This window comes from Onychomys torridus, chromosome 7 (genome assembly GCF_903995425.1).
Source record: "Onychomys torridus chromosome 7, mOncTor1.1, whole genome shotgun sequence".
Lineage (NCBI taxonomy): Eukaryota > Metazoa > Chordata > Mammalia > Rodentia > Cricetidae > Onychomys > Onychomys torridus.
In genome coordinates this window covers 73,421,307-73,441,236 of record NC_050449.1, presented here as the reverse complement: position 1 = coordinate 73,441,236, position 19,930 = coordinate 73,421,307, and the positions used below count along the sequence as shown (strand labels likewise).

At 42.9% G+C, this 19,930-nt stretch overlaps 1 pseudogene; it reads right to left on the bottom strand.

The window, feature by feature from the left end:
• Window positions 1-879: 879 nt before the first annotated feature.
• Window positions 880-2,532, bottom strand: LOC118587618 (annotated as a pseudogene).
• Between the last annotated feature and the right edge of the window lie 17,398 nt (window positions 2,533-19,930).

The following is a 19,930-nucleotide window of genomic DNA, read 5'->3' as shown; positions in this document are numbered from 1 at the left end:
AAAAAAATACAAATGGCCAGTAAATATTTGAAAAAGTCCTTATCCTCCTTAGTCATCAGAGAAATGCACATTAAAACTGTTTTGCAATGACATCTCACCCTGGTTGGAATTGCTACTATCCAGAAAACAGATGACACATGTTGATGAGGATGTGGTGACAGAGGTATCCTTAAAGCTGTGGTGAATTTGAACTAGAGCAGCCTCTATGGAAATTGAGATAGAAGGACCACTCGATCCAACTAGAGGTCTCCTGGGTATATCCCAAGGGACTCTCAAGTCCTGCCACAGAGATACTGTATATTGCTGTTTATTGCTGCACTATTCACAGTAGCTAGGAAATGGAACTAGCCTAGATGTCCATCAATAGATAAATGGATAAAGAAAATGTGGTACCGACACCATGGAATTTTATTCAGATGTAAAGATAATTTAAATTCGATAAGATTGCTAAGTGGTTAGAGGTGTTTGATGGGCAATTTCCAGGAGAAGATAATGAACTCCACAAAGTTGTTCTCTGACCTCCACACGTGTGCCATGGCACGTACACACACACACACACACACACACACACACACACACACACTCACGCATACACACACTCACACATACACATACACACATTAAACTTAAAAGAATAAAAATAAAATAAATGCCATTTCCAGGAAAATGGATACACTGGAAGTCATCATGTTAAGTGCAATAAACCAAGACTCAGAGTGATAAACACTACCTATTTCCTGTGAAGTGAAGTGAGTGCCTACGTGTGTGTGTGTGTGTGTGTGTGTGTGTGTGTGTGTGTGTGTATGTGTGTATGATGAAACTTGAAGTTGACCATGGGAGAGGAAGATGAGTTTGTTTTGAAGACAGAGACTATTTTTATTATTTGTCAGGGTAGCTGGATCTGAAAGAATGGCGGGTCTGTCCAGGACAATAAAAGTGCCCCCAGTGGATGTGGGTCACATTACCAAGAAAGGGTGTTTTCATGCAGCTAGTCCATCAATAGGGGTGCCTCATGCTGCAGGGGTGTGCAGCATGGGTAGAAAGTGAAACACACATGGTAGTTGAGCAAACAGCCGAGGGCAGCTGTGTAGAGGTTGGAGAAGTGCACGGGGCTCCTGGAGAAGTAGGTAGGTTGTGGAAGGTGTGGAAGATGCTCCCAAACTGAGCACTGGATAGGCCTTGGTGACACATCTCAGTTCTTGTGGCACCTTCATCCAGATAGCCAGCACCTGCCTCCTGGTGAGCCTGCATGCACTCTAGCAGCCCCGTGAGCACCTGCTGACAGGTCAAGGAGTGCATGTACTGTTCTTTGTTGATGATGGGGATCTTGAGCTCTAGCTCAGGGATGAGGGCTCCTGTGCACGAGCCATGCAGCTGCATGAAATCCACCAGGTCACTGTAGAGGTGGTCACCGATGTAGAGCACACATGGCCTTGCCATTCTGTCAGACAAAGGAAGTCAAACAGATATCTCTGCTAATAGATCTTGTCCTCTTCCAGGCCGGTGATGTGGGCCCAGTGAGGGAGCCCTTCTCATCAAGCTTTTGTAAAAGGTTTGCACTGGTTGGTGAAAAAGTTAGGCTTGTCACCCTGAACGATGACTACATCGAAAAGTCGGTGGCAATCAGGACCTACCATGTGCCTCAGTCCTTTGTCCATAACACCGAAAGGACTGTTGGTGATGATGGGCCACCAGGTGGCTCAGGACTCCTCTCAGGATGTACTTCTCCATGTTTTGCTCAATCCACTAGTACAAGAAACCCTTCACACGCACATCTAAGATGGCATCCGTCATATCCTTAGATGTACTTGGATAAACTACAGGCTGTGGCCCAGAAAGTAGTCTACCGCACAGGGTGGCCATCTCTGGTAGTGAGAAGGTGAGAAGATGTCAATGAACTGCTTGATGGAAGGGCCCTTGCTGTAGAAGCCACTCATCTGGTATAGTGGCATGTGCAGGGGTGCATGAACATGTAGGTCAGTCGCTTCATTTTCTGGCACAGATTGGAGGCCCATGTAGGCTGATCCTAGTTGTACATAGTGAGAAGCATCAATTTTCACCAGAGGGCTTTTCCGAATGTCATAGTGGAGGCCATGGATGGCAAAGCTTCGATCATAGTCATAGGTCCAAATCCCCCACTATACTTACAATACTCTATCAGGATGTCCCTGGGTGGCATTGAAGGTCTCAGGGTACGGTGCATCCTCATGCTGGGCCCGTGTGGAGTCATCATCAAAGCTATAGACTTCAGTGTCACCCAGGCCGATCTCATCATTGGCATAGATGGCTGCTGGGTTTAGGAGGCTGCCAACCTCAGGGGGCAGAAGGTTGTGCACCAGCTGCTGCATGTCCTAGCCCACAAGTGTGTACTGAGATTTCCAAGTACAGTTCTACGGGTGCTGCGTGTGGGGTGCTGGGGCAGTGGGGTCTAGCAACCAAACAGGAGGGTGAGGCCGAGGTGGTTCTCAGTCCTCCATGGCCTCCACACAGCAGCCAGCGCCTAGCTGGTGCCCGCAGCCCCGCACCCATCATGCCCCCATGAACCGACTCTGCTGCCCTCCTACTGGAAGACAACATCCTAAGGGAGAGTGAAGGGAGAGAGGGAGGAGAGAGAGAGAGAGAGAGAGAGAGAGAGAGAGAGAGAGAGAGAGAGAGAGAACATGTGGGTAAAGGAGAGAGATTACCATAGGAAAGCAGGGGGGACGGCAACAGGACAGGGGCACAAATAAGAACAAAATGTCTATCAAAATGCCATTAATGAAAATGAAGCACTACTAGATTGATTGATTGTTGAGACAGGGCTCATGTTACCTAGGGCAGCTTCAAACTCATTATGTAGCCAACATGATGTTGAACTTCGGATCCTTGTAATCCTAAATGCTGGGATTACCAATGTGTGCTACCATGCCCTATTTTAGATATTGGTGGATATTGAAACCCAGAGTTTCATGCATTCTCAGCATGCATTCTACCAGCTCCTGCATATTTCAAAGCACATGTTATGTATGTAGTCATGTTGTGAGGATCCTACAGCCTCTGAGCAGGTGTTCTATCAGGCATTTGCAGTGTCAGGCTGACGAGGGACCCACGCATGTCATAGCAGGTCAGAGCCATGCTGCACAGAGCAAAGGAGCCACCAGGTGGCACTTGAACACCATCCACTGACGCACAAGCTGCCAGTGGATGCAAATTAGTGTACTAGTGAACATTGGTGCCAAAATCGATTTTGCTGAAAAAGTACTTAATTTTAATATCATACGTGGATTAACTCTATAAACAAATTCCGTTATTAGAATCCATCTAAATCAAAATAAAATTTCATCAGGTGTCTGTTATGCTTTGTTTCCCCTTGCATGCAGAAAGAAGGAGGGAAGGAGGGAGGGAGGGAGGGAGGGAGGGAGAGAGACAGACAGACAGAGAGGCAGAGAGAGAGAGAGAGAGAGAGAGAGAGAGAGAGAGAGAGAGAGAGAGAGAGAGGAGGGAGGGAGGGAGGGAGGGAGGGAGGGAGGGAGGGAGGAGAGGAGAGGATTATACAATGAGCAATTGAGCACAGGGCTGCTTGCTACTTAGATGCATCATCTGGAAGTATCCCTGGAGGGCTTCTTCTCCCCAGAGGCTGGCTAACTTAAAAACATCTTCCAAAGTATGAAAAACTGAGCTGGTGGTTCATGCCTGTAATTTCAGCCTCTGGAAGCAGAGGCAGGAGGATCACCACAGGTCTGAAACTACACTGGTATTCATACTGAGTTCTAGATCAGCCAGTACCACACTGCAAGACCCCATATCTAGAAAAAGAGGGAGCAAAGCCTGCAGATACTAAAGAGGGACAGCACATCAGACACAGAGTCCATAGCGGTACTCAAAAGAGGAAGCCAGGCGAGGTGGAAACGGCTGCCTGTAATTGCAGTCCTTGAGAATTTGAGGGGGACTTGAGCTGATTTTTTTTTTTAATTTTGCAGTATATTCTTTTTTAAAAAAAATATTATTAAGAGATTTTCTATTCATTTTACATACCAACCACAGATTCCCCTGTCCTCCCTCCTCCTGCCCCCCAGTCTCCCCGACAACCCACCCTCCATTCCCACCTCCTCCAAGGCAAAGTCTCCCATAGGGAGTCAGCAGAGCCTGGCACATTGAAGAAAAGCAAAAGAAAGAGAAAGAGGAGGAAGGAAAAACCTCTTCTTCATAGAAAAATGGCAAGAATTGTAAAAGAATACTATAATTAAAAGAAAACGTTTTCGCTGGGAGTGGTATTGCATACCTTAATCCCTGCACTCAGGAGGTAGAAGCAGGAGAAATTCCAGACCCCCAGGACAACATAAACATATTGAGACCTTGCCTCAGAAACAACACAGAATAAACAACAAAGAAGCCAATACCCTCACAGAATATGGAGAATTATGAACATGAGAATATACTAGTTTTTTTAAAAAAATCGTTTTTATTCTCACACTTTTAAATATGTGTTTTAATTTTTTATTTCTTACCGTGGTGTGTGTGTGTGCGCGCACACACTTGTGGAGTTTAGAGGATACCTCTGTGGAGCCCATCTCTCCTTCCACCTTTATGTAGATTGTAGGAATCAAACTCAGGTCACCAAGTTGGCACAGCAAATGCCTTTACCCAGTAACCTGTCTTGATGGCCCTAATTTTTTTTATTAATTAATAATTAATTTGTTGTTTTAACTTCCGCACAGAGGCTGCACCCTAACCTACTACTGTTTCAGCCAACAATTAAACTCTGAAGTTACCAGCCTGCTTCCCTAGCAGTGGGCCTGGCCACTTAGGCTGTGGTCTGGTGGGAATTCTGTTCCCCCAGGCACCAGCCCCATTGCTGCCGCTAAAGGTGGCCTTAACTAAATCTCTATCATTCTATTTATAAATAAGACTCAAGATGCAAAGTCTGAGGTAGACACCCGCAAGCTCGGAGAAGCTGAGAAGCAGCTAGCTAACCCTCTCCTCTTGCTGCTCTCCCCGAAAGACCCCTGCTTCCGCTCTGTCAAACCAGAAAAAGCTGCACCACTCCAAATCCCTCGCTGCTACTCTCTGTGTCTCCCTATCTCTCCTGGAGGCCCTTTGATGCTCTATGGTTACTTTCCCTCAACGAATTGCTTGCTAACTCAGCCTCCCGACCCAAGGTTAATTTTATTTAATCAACATAAATGCAAATTTGGGGTTCACAGTGTGATGGACTATCCCCCAGCATTAACTAATTAATTCTTTCCAGCTTGATCAGTTTCCTCTCCCTCCCTCCTCCCCTCTCAGTCCCTCCCTGCAACCCCACCCCCATCCACTCTTCCTCCTTTCTCTTCAGAAAAGGGCAGGTTTCCCATGTGTATCAGCCAGCCATGGCATATTAAGTTGCAGTAAGACGAGCACCTCCTCTCCTATTAATGCTGGTTGAGGCTACCCAGTAGGAGAGAAGGGTCCCAAAAGTAGGTAACAAGAGTCAGAGACAGCCCTTGTTCCCCCTGTTAGGAGTCCCACAAGAAGACCAAACTACACAACTGCAACATCTGTGCAGAGGGCCTAGGTTAGTCCCATGCAAGCACTCTGGTTGGTGGTTCAGTCTCTGTGAGCTCCTGTGAACCCACATTAGTTGATTCTATGGGTTTTCTTGTGATTTCCTTGACCCCTCTAGTGCCCATAATCCTTCCTGCTCCTGTGCCACAGGATTCCCCCAGGTCCACCTAATATTTGGCTGTGGATCTTTGCATCTGTTTCCATCAGTTGCTGGGTGATGGTGATGGTGTCCTGGCCCACTAGGTCTTGGCCCTCCAGGCAGTGTCAGGGGTGGGCTCCCTCTCATGGTATGGGTCTCAAGTTTGACCAGCCATTGGTTGGCAACTCCCACAATTTCTATGCCACCTTTACCCCATCACATTTTGTAGGTAGGGCAAATTGTAGGCCAAGGGTTATGTGGCTGGGTTGGGGTCCCAGATTCTCTACTGGAAGTCTTGCCTGATTATAGGAGATGGCTGGTTCAGGCACCATATCCTCCATTGCTAGGTGTCTTAGCTAGGACCACCCTCATGGATTTCTGGGAGTTTCCATTGCTCTAGGTTTCTAGCTCATTCCAGAGATTCTCCAAATTCGAATTGTCTCTCCCAATATTCTCTCCTTCCATCTTCCCAACCTGATGCCTCCTGTTCCAATGGCCACCCCCCTATTCAGACCCCTTCCCCATCCACCTGTCATCAGTCTGTTCTACTCCCCCTTCCAAGTGAGATTCATGTGTTGCCCCTTGAGCTCTCTTTGTTACTTAGCTTCTTTGGGTCTGTGGATTGTAGCATGGTTATCTTTTATTTTATGGCTAATATATACCTATAAGTGAGTGCATATCATTTTTTGTCTTTCTGGATCTGGGTTACCTCACTCAGCATGATTTTTTTTTCTAGTTCCATCCATTTGCTGGCAAATTTCATGATGTCATTGTTTTTAATGTTGTTTCTAATACTCCATTTCGTAAATGTACCACATTTTCTCTATCCATTCTTTGGTTGGTGGACATCTGGGTTGTTCCCAGTTTTTTGGGAATTATGAATAAAGTTGCTATGAACATAGTTGAGCAAGGGTCCTTGTGATATGCTGGAGCATCCTTTGGGTGTATGCTAGGAGTGGAATACTTGGGTTTTGAAGAAAGTCTGTTTCCAATTTTCTGAGACACCGCTATATTGATTTCCTAAGTGGCTGTACAAGTTTGCACTCCCACCAGCAACGGAGAAGTGTTCCTTTGCTCCACATCCTTGGCTGGCCCCAATCTCTAATACCTACTTTAAGATAGCTTCTTTATGTGTAGGTGTGGGAGAACCAAGGCTGAGGACATGAAAGCAGGAAAACTGGCCCAGCCCCTTGCTCATCACTGCAAGGGCTGAACTATCCAGGGCAACTCTGGAGAGCCCACCTGGTGGTGAGGACAAGGGAGAGCTGGCAGGCTGACCAACCCTGCAACTATCCAGGCCCAGAACCAGGGCTATGTGTTGGCCCACCCCAACATCCACTCCATCCGTGATCTGCTGGAGCTGCAGGATCTCCACAACACAGGGCAACAGCAGGATAACCAAGAGGAGTCCAGTGAGGGCCCAGCATTGATAGTGTTCAGAAACCAGAGGTCTCGAGCCAGACCAATGACTCTCTGCAATGAACACTTGCAAGTAAAAATATATGGATAAAGCTGGGCAGTAGTGGCGCACGCCTTTAATCCCAGCACTGGGGAGGCAGAGCCAGGAGGATCTCTGTGAGTTTGCGGCCAGCCTGGGCTACAGAGTGAGTTCCAGGAAAGGTATAAAGCTACACAGAGAAACCCTGTCTCAGAAAAACCAAAACAACAACAACAAAAAAAGATATATGGATAAAAAAGTTTACTGTGTGACTCACTGTGTCACATGACAGCTTCTATAATGAGATTGATTTTCTCTTTTTTTAAAAAAAAATTATTGTGTTTTATTTTTGTGGGGGAGGTTGCAAGAGCAGAGGAAGGTTACAAAGGGACAGTGAAAATAATGGGATGGAGATGCATGATGTGAAAGACACAAAGTAAATAAGAAGAAAGTTAAAAAAGACAAGATAGCTTCTTCATATAATGAAGAAAAATTTGTAACTTCACTAGGCAGATAAAACCTTTTAGACTTATGTTGAATTAATATCACAAAATATCTAAGATGATAACTTTAAAGCATAAATCAAAATTATACTATCTTTACTGAAAATTAACTATATTTCTATTACGGATATCCTACATCCACACTAAGGAAGAGGGAACACATGAGCATCATTCAGTTTTGGTGATATCAGCATTCTGTGTTACTATTCCACCTGTGACCCATAATCTTAATTTCCGAAAAGCATTTTGGTTTTTTTTCCCCTTGTTTTTCAAAAAGAAAATCTAGTAGGACCTACTAGTATTTGCTTGTAAATACTCGTTTGTGTAGCACACAGAGGACTCACGGTACTACCACTGGGGCATAGAGTAAGCAGCTCAGTTGAGGCCCAGCTGGGCAGCTGGCATCCTCAAGGAAAGGCTCTCAATCTTGAAACTTTAAAATAAGAGTATGCTGTAGAAGGTTAAGGGGCGGGGGCTAAATAGGCAGGTTTTAAAAATGAAAGCTGTTCTATGTGAATTCATCAGTTCATTATTTGAACTTTATATAACTATATATCTCATGTGCAGAACATTGGAGAGATGAAAATCATGTGTTTCTGGAGACAGAGTAGGTCCTTTTATTTGCATGTGTATGTGAAATTTGTGTTCTACTTTGTTAGATAAGCGTGTTTCCAGTGTAGTTATTTCGGCATGTAAGTTGGGGGAGTGCGTAGTTCTAATCTGTACACTGTATTTTATTACTGGTCTGCCTTCATCCTTGGTCAGACTTAATGTGATGGAACATTCCTTACAAAAACCTTACATCAGTGAAGGTGGGAACTGACTCGTGACACTGCTAAAGATAATTGGAGTTTCAGGCTTCAGCACTCTCTCGTGCCCACCCCTATTGACATCAGTCTCAGCTGAAGCAGGCGTGACCACAGACTGGGTTCCTTTACCTCAAATAGCCAGTGCTGAAGATCGTGTTACACAGTTCAGCTGACCCACGGAGGAGTGCAATTTCCAGGGTTGTGTGTGAGTGACACTGAGTGTCTTCTTAGGAATATGATTTTTAAAGTCTATCTAAAGGGGCTAAAGAGTAAACAGAAAGCTGCTCCGAACGCCGTTATGATCTTCACATGCTTTCATGATGTTTATAAGACTGTTTGTTAATGTTATGAGTGTTTTGCCTGAATGTATGGTATATGTATCACACGAGTGCCTGGTACCCATGGAGGTCAGAAGAGGGTGCTGAATCCCTTGGAGCTGGAGTCACAGGTAGTTCTGGGCAACTGTGTGGGTGCTGGGAACAGAACTGGAGGCTTCTGGAAGAACAATAGGAACTTAACTACTGAGCCATTTCTCTGGCTCCATGATCATTATTTGAACAGAGAGTATTCCCTGTGTGTGACAGCTTCACAGGATTTTTCCAGCCACATTATTACCATAAAATATGAAATTTGTGTGCATTAAACTGTTACTGCAATACGGATAAAGATTTCTGTTGTCCTCTAAGTATATTTGCTTTTTAAAATATAAAACTAAAAACCACAAGATAGGTAACTTTGTCTCTTTAAGAATCTTTAAATTTCATTTGCTGACTAATCATTGAAATTGTAAAATCAAAATCCCTAAGTCTACTTGTTCAACAGAGTTAGCCTTGGTCAGGAGTTGACTGACTAATGTAAATTTGTGATAGCAAATGGCCTAAACATGCCTCTTTCCCCCTTTTCTGGCTTAAAACAATTCAGTCAAACAAGCATGTGATCTGAGAAGTTTTATTTAGTGCAATGTCTCTAGGCTAAAGCACGTCAGTTTTGTGTTAGTTCCCATGGGACTGTCATCTTTGCCACTGACAGAGTTGCCTCTGCAGAAAGTGGAATGCTTCTGCTTTTCATAGGGAGTCCACCTGTTTTGGAGGGTGTGGAAACTTCTGAGATAGTAACTGGTGCTGTTTCTCATCCTGACACCCAGCCTTGCCAAGTTAATTAACCTTAGAAATGATAACTGTCTGTTCATAGAACTAGCTAATGTTATCTATAATGGTGGCTGTATTAAGACTTGGTTTAGTCTGAAGAAAGGTAAGATTTTGTATTTTTCCAGAGACTGCTTTTGATGCCCAGATCTGATGGTGAGTAGTTTATTGGGTTCTTTGGCACATATGTTAAGGAAGGTCCTCTGGCTTCTTTTCTATTATTGTGGTGAATTACATCAAACAAAAAGCAATTTAGGGGGGAAAGGGGAAGAAAGGCTTATTTTGGCTTTCAGTTCCAGAAGGATAGAGTCCATCCTGGCAGCAGGCAGGGAAGGCATGAAGCCAAGAATCAGAAGCTTGCCGACCACACTGCACCTGAATACAAGAATCAGAGAGAATAGCAGGTGGGCTGGGCTATAGTCCACCCTTAGTGACGTACTTCCTCTTGTGAGGATCTACCTCTTAAAGGTTCCATAACTTTCCCAAACATCACCACCAGCACCACGTATTCAAACTCCCAAGCACTGACAGGATACTATACTTGATCTTGTGTGATGAGTTAAAACACAGACATTAAAAAAACAACAAACAAAATGATCTTCAGCCTAATGTGTACAAGATGTATATGAAACATAAATGAATTTCATATGTAAGCTTGGGTCTTGTTCTCCAGCTATCTCATTACATATGTGTGAATATCCCAAAAGGAAAAAAAAGTGAAATCTTTTAGTCACAAGCATTTCAGAGAAGGGGATACTCAATATATATTAAAATAAAAAAAAATTGTTAAAGAAAGACATGGTTACTGAAGATAACTTTCCCTTCATGTTTCCTCTTCCAAGCTAGTCCTTGTAAGGCCAAGCTGCTGCAACTGACACCCTGTATACAGTGATGAAAGAATAAAGATATGAATATAACAGCCTAGATCAGTGTGGCAGATCTGCTCCACATAGTGACTCAGGGCCTTGGGTTCTCCTACCTTTTTGCTTGATTTACAAGGACAATGTTTTTGTATTACTGGGGAAAATACCATGCTCCATATTTAAGATTCAGACCTAGGGAAGATAAAAGAACAAAGAGGAATATGTTCTCATTTTCCTGGCCCTAGATCCTGAGTAGCACATAACACATCTCTTCAAAAGGGCAGACCTTAGCCACAAAGCTGTGTATAATTGCAGTGAGTTTGGGAAACATTAGCTAGCTAGATAATTGAGTGGCTAACAAAACTGAATTGAGCTTTGGAAAATTGTCACTCTGAGCCACATCTTTGTACTTTAGAATCTATTTTAGGCCTTATTTGGGTTTTTATACATCTTACCACAGACAGAGGGACAGGATGGAACTGTCACCTTGCCTGGCATCCTCCCACTTCTGTCAAGTCCCAGAGCTACATATGCACTAGTGGACATTCTAGGATTTTACCTCATCTTTCATCCTCACCCAACCACGTTCATGTCAAGAAATGCAACTACTCCACTCATATTTCTGTATATTTTAGTGTTTTAATCAGATTGAAGTTTGCCTGATTTCCTCCTTCCTCTGTCTTCTACTGAATAACTTCTGTTGTTTCACTGGAAAAAAAAAGAAGTGAAATAAGAATGAATAAAAGCCACCGCAGGAAGTCCCACCTTCCACACATAATGACTTCACAAGAGCAGTACCTGACCTGACAGGTGAAGTGCGGAGGATCAGGAGTCAGAACTCAGCTCTGTGAATCCTGGACCAGCCTTGGTGGGATCAGTAATCAGAGCCAACTTCATGAGTCTGGGCCAGCCTTTGTTGTGTTGAGACCTTTTCCTCAAAACAAAACCAAAAAAATGCAATTTTTGAAGGTCTTTAGTATATGCATATAGTCTATTTTCAGAGACATGTCATAATATGTTGCCTATAAATATATTTTAATTAAATACTGCTTTCTCCCCTGTCCTTTATATAAGTAAACCAGATGGTAAATGAGGATCTTCAAGAGTGTGGGTCTTCAGTATAAAACTATAGGTGACTGGACTCCTAGAGCTCAGCCTGGTGCTTGGCTGTGGATCTCTGTGTCTGCTTCCATCAGTTACTGGATGAAGGCTCTATGATGTTGAAGAGAGGGAAGAAGGATTCTATGAGCAAGGGGCATCAAGATCATAGTGGGGAAACCTACAGAGACAACCAAACCAAGCTAGTGGAAACTCATGAACTTTAGACCAACAGCTGTGGAGCCTCCATGGGACTGGACTAGGCTCTCTGCATAAGCAAGACAGTTGTGGAGCTTGGTCTGTTTAAGGGGCCCCTGGCAGTGGGATCAGGATCTATCCTTGGTGCATGAGCTGGCTTTTTGGAGCCCATTACCTACGGTGGGACACCTTGCACAGCCTTGATGCAGTGAGGGAGGGGATTGGACCTTTCTCAACTAAATGTACCAGACTTTGCTGACTCCCCATGGGAGGCCTTGCCTTTTTGGAGGAGACAATGGCGGGTGTGTGTGTGTGTGTGTGTGTGTGTGTGTGAAGGGTAGGGGGAGCAGGAGGAGGGATGAGAGGGAGATCTGTGGTTGGTATGTAAAATTAATAAATTTCTTAATAAAAACAAATAAACAAACAAAGACTATAGGTGAGATGGGGTCTTATATTTGACTGGGGATGACAAATCATGTGAACTGTATAGGCTAAAGGATGTCAGATATCTGGAAAACATTATTTCTCAGTATGTTTGTTGAGGGTGTTTCTGGAAGAGATTAGCATTTGAGTCAGAAAAATGTGTAAAGGAGGTCTTCCTCAACCGGCGTGGGTGAACACCATCTAATATAATGAGTCCCCCCACCCCACCCCCATAGAAACAAAGCTCAGGGGAAATCTCTTCCTGACCCCCACTGCCAGCCAACTAGATCTTCCATCTTTTCCTTCCAGAAAACACTCCCAGCTCTCAGAATTTGGTGTTGGGCCAGGCTTGCAGTATTTCTTTCCCACACTTTAGTTTTTAGAACTGAGGCTGAATTATACCACCACCTCTCCCAGTTCTCCTCCCCAGCCAGCAGATTGGAGATGTCTCTGCTTCTATAATTATGTGAACCAATTTTCATAATAATGTCCTTATTCCTTCCTATGGCTTTATTCCTCTCTACCTATTAATCTTCTATCTAGTATGCATGCATGTATGTATGTATCTATGTGTCTATCTATCTATCTATCTATCTATCTATCTATCTAACTATCCATCTATCTATCTATCTATCTATCTATCTATCTATCTATCTATCATCTGTCCCTTGTATGTAATTGGTTAATTGGTTCTATTTTTCTGTAGAATTTTATTTCATGTTTGTGACTTTTCTCAGTTATGAAATTCTAGTAGTGGTCCTTCTGAATTCATAGGCTACAGGTATAAGGGAATGAATGGTCCACGGCTGGCTGTTCTGATGGAGACCAGGCCCTCTTGTCTACAGATAACAGCTTGTACATGGTACCACCTTGTGAGAGCCCAAATGATTTTAGTCAAGTGATTTAAAAGATTTTGTTTTAGGCCTTGTGTTTGAAAATTTAATGTATGATATAGATATATATCTTCTAGATGTATTTAAATCATTTATGTAATTTCTGTCCTTGTAATAATGGGTAATTTAGAACTGGCTAGTTTCCATTTTCTGTATGTCATACACTTGTTATCTGCATCTCTGATTTATCCAGATCCTTTCAGAGAAGGATTCTCTTCTCTATAAATTCCTGCACTGGGGACAAGCCCTTCTGATTCTTCATCATTATATTTATTTTATTTTGTTTTAAATACAGTTTGTATTAATTATGATTATGTGTTTGTTATATATACTAAATGATATTTGATGAAGTGAGGGACGACATTATAATTCTTTTCATTCCTGAGAACGAGCCTTGCTCATGTTGGTCCTCAAAGACTGTGTCATAGTAATGCTTTACTCTCTTATTTAAAGACAAGGTCTCATGTAGCTTAGGCTGGCCTTTATTAAACTCTTCATCTAGTCAAGGGTGACTTTGAACTTCTGATCCACCATATCTGTTCTTGGTAAGCTAAATAAATAGTTGCCTTTTATGAGACAGTCAGAATTATTAGACCAGAAGTATACCAGCTCTTATAGTTCTGAAAGTTTTGTTCTCAGTGTTGTATGGTTCTGTGATTTCTTTTAATCTCTGAAAGACAAAAAACTATTGTATCTCAGATTTCCACTTAGGGCTTTGCTTGCTCTTTAGAGTGCCTCAATCATAACTGTGAGTCTTAATGTTTTAGAGTGTTATGAAATGCCTTTCCAATAATAAGCAGGGATTGTCAAGCTCACAGTGCTTCACAAGGGCATTTTAATGGATTCACATTGTATTTAGTATAGTTAGTGGTGCCAGACAGACAAAATGTGCATTGTTACTTCAATTGTTTTTGAATAAGTCTGGCCAGAAGAACTTCTACATAGCTTTAGGCAGTTTCTAAACAAGTGTCCCAATGTGGAGAAGCCTGGCTGCTCAGATACCAAGAAGAAGCCAGGTGGGGTTTCCCTGGAAAGGTTTTTTTTAAAATCATGCTTTTATGATTAATAAACAGAAGTCAAGTGTCAGAAGCTTCCCTGAAGTGTTAAGAATGAACTCTTGCAGGACAATTGTCTTTCAAAGACTAGTAGACATCTTCAGCAGGTTCACACTGGGGATGGAGATGGGACAGATCTCATCACCCCTCCCCACATATACACGTTATTTAGAAAAGAATAAAAAGCCAAGTTCAACATGCTAAACACATTTCTATTCACTCATTAAGCTATTCCTTCCAAACTTGAGTCCTGGAGTTTTCAAGATAACTTCTTGGGAATTTGTGTTGCACAACTGCATATTCCCAGAAATACAGCTTCTATTACACATCCAGATTAGAAGGGACTCGGCAAAACAAAAGTGCATGGGAGTACAGCTAGTTCTGCAAGACATCTCTGACTACTTATCCTAATGAAAACAAACTCAGAAGGCCACAAAAGGGCAGGGGCCATCTCTCATTGGTTGAAAGCACTTACTGCTTTTGTAGAAAACTCACATTTGGTTGTCAGCATTTATGCTGGAAGTTGAGAACCACCTATAACTCCAGCTCCAGGAGGACTCACAGCCTTTGGCATCCAGAGGCACCTGCAATTCCATGCATATACCTACATACAGATGCCCATAATTAAACATTAAAAAAAAATCTGGTTTTAAAAGATACCACAAAGAAGCTGGGCATGGTGTAGCTGGAATTTTAACTGGTCTTTATAATAAAAACCCAGAGTTAGATATCAAGGTAAATGCTGAAAGATCAGAGAAGCAGAGCAGCCAGCCACTAGAGTTCTTACCTCTATCGAATCTTCAGCCTGGAAAAGCTTACTCCTGGCTCCTCCCGCCTTATATTCCTTTCTCCACCCAGCCACATCATTTCCTGTCTCAGCCTCCCGAGTGCTGGGACTAAAGGTGTGTGCCACCACTGCCTGGCCTCTGTGGCTAACTAGTGGCTGGCTTTGCCCTCTGATCTTCAGACGAGCTTTATTTGTTAGAGCATATATAAAATATCACCACAGCATGGTGGCAGATACCTATAATCTTTGCATTTGGGAAGACCACTGTGAGTCTGAGATTATCCCAAAGTAAAAGTTCCAAGCCAGCCTGGGCTACAGAGTCAGATACTATTTCAAAACAAACAAAAGCAAACAACAAAGGAGACTATGTAAAAAATCTTAGTTTTGAGTGTCATTTCACGGTTGACAGACTGTGAGTAAGGATGGATGGTTCCTGGTGTGGTAGTAGAGATTCTATTTTGCAACTTTTTAAACATGCTTTTTATTCCCACTCCCTCCCTTAAATTGCTTGTCGTTCTTAGACTCCTCATAAGCTGGTCTTCAACTTTCAGCAGCCCTCCTGCTTCGAGTGCTGGGATTACAGGTCTGGGCACCATATCCCACTATAGAATTCTGAACTGAGTCTTGAAGGTTATATAGGCCCAAGAATAGGAAGGAAGACCATGAGTCCTTATAACAAGGCAACAAGGTTGAAAGCCAGGCTTAGTGGTTTGGAGAATTGTTTCCACCTCTTTTGATACTGATTTTCTTTAACAAGGGGAAAGTCTGGGGAACTTGCTGGGAGCTCTCCCATAGAGGTACCACTTCTCCTCTGGTTTCTTGATAGTTTTCCCTCAGGGCTTTGGCCCGAACAGTAAGAGTTGTACTAAGTGGTTATGTGGAAAGTTCTATCTAGTTTGCATGAGAAAGATAATGCCTTTTGCATGACCCCCAAACAACTCCAGTCTTATGAAAATGAACTTGACTATGCAGTGTGGTCAGGAGGCATTCTCAAGGGTTGGTTGGACCTTGCCTTATCCCTATGCCTGATTTTTTTTTTTTTTTTTTTTTTTTTTTGAGACAGGGTTTCTCTGTGTAGCTTTGGAGCCTTTCTTGGATCTCACTCTGTAGCCCAGGCTGGGCTCAAACTCACAGAGATCCTCCTGCCTCTGCTTCCTGAGTGCTGGGATTAAAGGTATGCACCACCACCACCCAGCTCCTGAATCTTAAATAGGACCCAGGAGTCCCCAGAACTTCTGGAGTGAAACTTGCAAGCTAATGGTTGATGGTTGAGACAAGTAGGCCTGTTCTCTGTTCTGGCTTGTGATGTTACTCTTCTGTGCCATTATAAGCTTATTCTGTGAAAGGTTTTAAGTTTGAGATTCAAGGGGGAAATGGATGTGGATTGTCACTTGGGATAAGATATTCATCAGAAGAGTTAATAACACCATTGACAGACAGCAGCATGGCATGGACTCTGAGCAGAGTTCAGGCCTATGTCATAGAATGTGTGTGTGTGTGTGTGTGTGTGTGTGTGTGTGTGTGTGTGTGTTCCTTTTTATAGGTGTCAGAGGAAGGAGGCACATTTCATACCATGTGATTGTGAGTAAGGATCTGTCTGAGTCAGCTTTGAGGCTGGGGAGGGAAAGAGTGTAGACAAATAAGCCACTTTAATTATGCTAGCCAACTTAATGTAGTTTTAGGAATCGTCACAAAGGGCTGTGGGCCAGGTCAAGGTCTAAGACTCTGTTCTGCACAAATGGGCTCTTAACAAGCATTCCAAGCTTCTCTCTTCCATGGGCTTCTATTGTGTTTCTTGTATTCTTATTTATTGTATTCTTCTTTGTGTTTCTTGAAGGTTCTGTGCTCTCCCACAATGCAGTCCATGAACAGATTATTCTCTCTGCCAGAATTCCTCTGTCCAGCTACAATTTGCATAGCCTTCCTTCTTGTGCAGGTCTCTGGGGATGGCAGACATTCAAACAGACCTTCTGTTGTGGACATCTTTAACTTAGCTCAGGTACCCTAGAGAGCAGAAGCAGAACCAAGATGGTGATGATTATTCATTATGAGCTGTTGTCTGGAAAATGTTATCTCCAAACAGGAAGACCAGAGAAACCAAGGAAATGGAGAGTGATGGAGGGTGGAAGGCCTGTTGTGTAATGCCACTTCAGGATCATCCATGAAGAGACACAACTCTTACATGGTTCTAAACATCCAAAGGAAAATTTTGATCTGTGTGGGTGTGGTGACTGCAGGAAGATCCTGAGTTCAAGGTCAACCACAGATCAACAAAGAAAGACTGTCTTAAAAACAGACAGACAAACAGAAATCCAACGTTGTAGTGGGGAAGGGGGAGATATGGGGAAATTGGATGGGGGGATGAGGGGAGATATGATCATGTTTCACTTTACATATGTATAAGATTTTCAAAAATAAATAAAAATTTCTAAAAAGAAAATAAAATCCAACATTTCTTTTTCTGCTAGGTGTTCTGGGCCACTTAACAATGGTGAGCTCCCTACTGCAACATCTTGTGTTAGGAATTCTTGGAAACATGGTGATGCTCATGTGCTCACCAAACTTGATGAAACCTGGCTTGTGCTAAGGAATTTTCAGTGTACACTCTTCCATATAAAGAACCAGAGCAAGATAGGCAGGCTTCCTTCTTAGTTTCTTGTCTTTATCAGTTTAATTCTTCTTTTACTTCAAAGATCCTAATGTATCCAGAGATTGTAGCTTGAGAGTCTGATCTTGTGTGTGTATGTGTGTGTGTGTGTGTGTGTGTGTGTGTGTGTGTGTGTGTGTGTGAGAGAGAGAGAGAGAGAGAGAGAGAGAGAGAGAGAGAGAGAGAGAGTCTGAGTGTGTATTGCTAGAATAGAACTCAGGGCATTTGTATCCCCCAGAATTCAGTACCATTGTAGAACAGAGCAAATGTTTCCGCACTTACTTAGTTTATTTATATTAAAAAGAACTACAAATATCACTAGCTGCTTTGGCTGGGCATGGTGACACAGGCTTCACATCTCAGCACTTGGGGCAGAAGCGAGAGGATCATTGCAAACTTGAGGCCAGCCTGGACTGCATATTGAGTTCCAGACCCTCCCGGGATAAACAACAAAATTCCATCTCAAAAGGCCAGCCAACCATGCCTAGTGTGGTGGCACACTCCTTTAATCCCAGCACTGGAGAGGATGAGGCAGACAGTTCTGTTAGTTGAGGCCAATCTAGTCTATGTAGCAAGTCCCAGGCCAGCCAGAGCTATATAGGGAGACCCTGTCTCAAACAAACAAACAAACAAACAAACAAACAAACAAACTACAACAAAACCCACCATTTGAACCACCAACAAAAACTCCCACCCCACCCCACCCCACTGGTGTTTAAATTTACTTAAAAAATATTAAGATAGATATTTTTAAGTCTCTCTATTGCTTAACTTTCCCCCTCCTTGGTGGTGGTGCCAGAGATCAAACCTGGGACTTTATCTGTGCCAGGTACCTCTACTGCTGTGTCCCATTTGCAACCTCAGATTTGTATTTCTTGTGGTTCTTTGTGTTTTGCCTGGTTTTTTTTTTTTTTTTTTTTTTTTTTTGATGTCTCTGTCTCATTGCTGCTGTGAGACTCTAAGCTCTTGCTGGTCATTTTGTCTGATTATTATTACTGTGTTAGTTCTCCAGGGCAGAGTTAACCAGCCTCAGCATTGCTGATATTTTGGGCAGTATAATTCCTCTCTGGGGGCAGTGTTGGCACTGGATGCCAGTCTAACCCTCCATGTGAAACTGAAAAAATGCTTCTGGACATTGCCAAATATCTGCTGGATGGCGACGTTTGACTAGTTTGAGAAGCACTGCATTTGAGAGCCTTGTGTTAAGTTAGTGTTCACATCTAGTTATGACACGATTTCTAGGGCAGATTTTAATTGAATCCCACAAAAAGACAACGTGAGATTTACGTTATTTAGTGGGAACTGGCCTGGTCTTGGGCTAGTCCTGTCAGCAGATCTGGACTGACATGATGAGCTGAGCTGTGTTCCTGTCGTCACTCACTGCCAGCTCCCCTCTCCAAGCCTGCTCTCTCATTCTCATCCACTTATTTATAGTTTGGAAACATCTGGAGGCTTACAGCGTTGGTGTGCAGATAAAGCTTCTTTGCTTCCATAACATGTAGATTCATTTTCTGACAAATGTTGTGGGTCAATTTGCACCCCAATGCACCTGTTTTACAGATGACTGAGTTTCCAAGCATGCAGAGACATTAAAGACTCTAAATAGTATTTTTGGGCCTGGAACTCTAGCATTATTTTCCCTCTTTAGCAAAGTTACAGATAATTAAGTCAACAATTTTCTAAAAGAAACATTTGTGCTTTCTTATGTTCACGTATTTGACAGTGTTTTCAACAGTTTAAAATTATGTATAAGACCTAAGCAATAAAATATGTTTTGCAAAGAAAGATGTTTATGTTAAAGCAAAGCTTATAACAAGTAACACATTTTAGGTAATGAAAATTGGCCGGATTGCGCCCTCAGCATATTGCCCTCTGTGCCTCTCACACTGCTTTCCTAACCACAGGGCATTGGTGCCCTGTCATCCACGAGAGCATGACTAGGAGCAGAGGCAATGGTGCTGGAGAGGGCGGAGTTGTGGAGGTAAAACGCCATCATACTCCTGGACAACTGGGGAAATAGACTGAAAGGGGTTAAATCATTCAAAAGTATCATCCCACTATTGGGTCAGATGGTCTCCTCTTCCCAAGGCTCTTTGTAACCACATGGCAAATTCAGAATGTGATGTCATGTTCTAGCTCTTGGTAAGTGAAGGAAAAAGAATTTCTCTGTCCTCTTAAGGTCAACTGCAGCAGAATGGCTACATTTTTTCCTAAGGTAAACCCCAAAGGAGAAACTATCTCCTCCCTGCACCATGCAAAATTTCTGTGTAGATCCCAAACACAGCCTATGGCTGAGAAGGAAATGTCACAGGAGGGGACACAGCAGAAAGGCATAGGGGTGTGATATGAGAATTAAGACATTACAGAGCTAAAATAGCATAAAAACTAAACTCTGTGTATGACCATCCA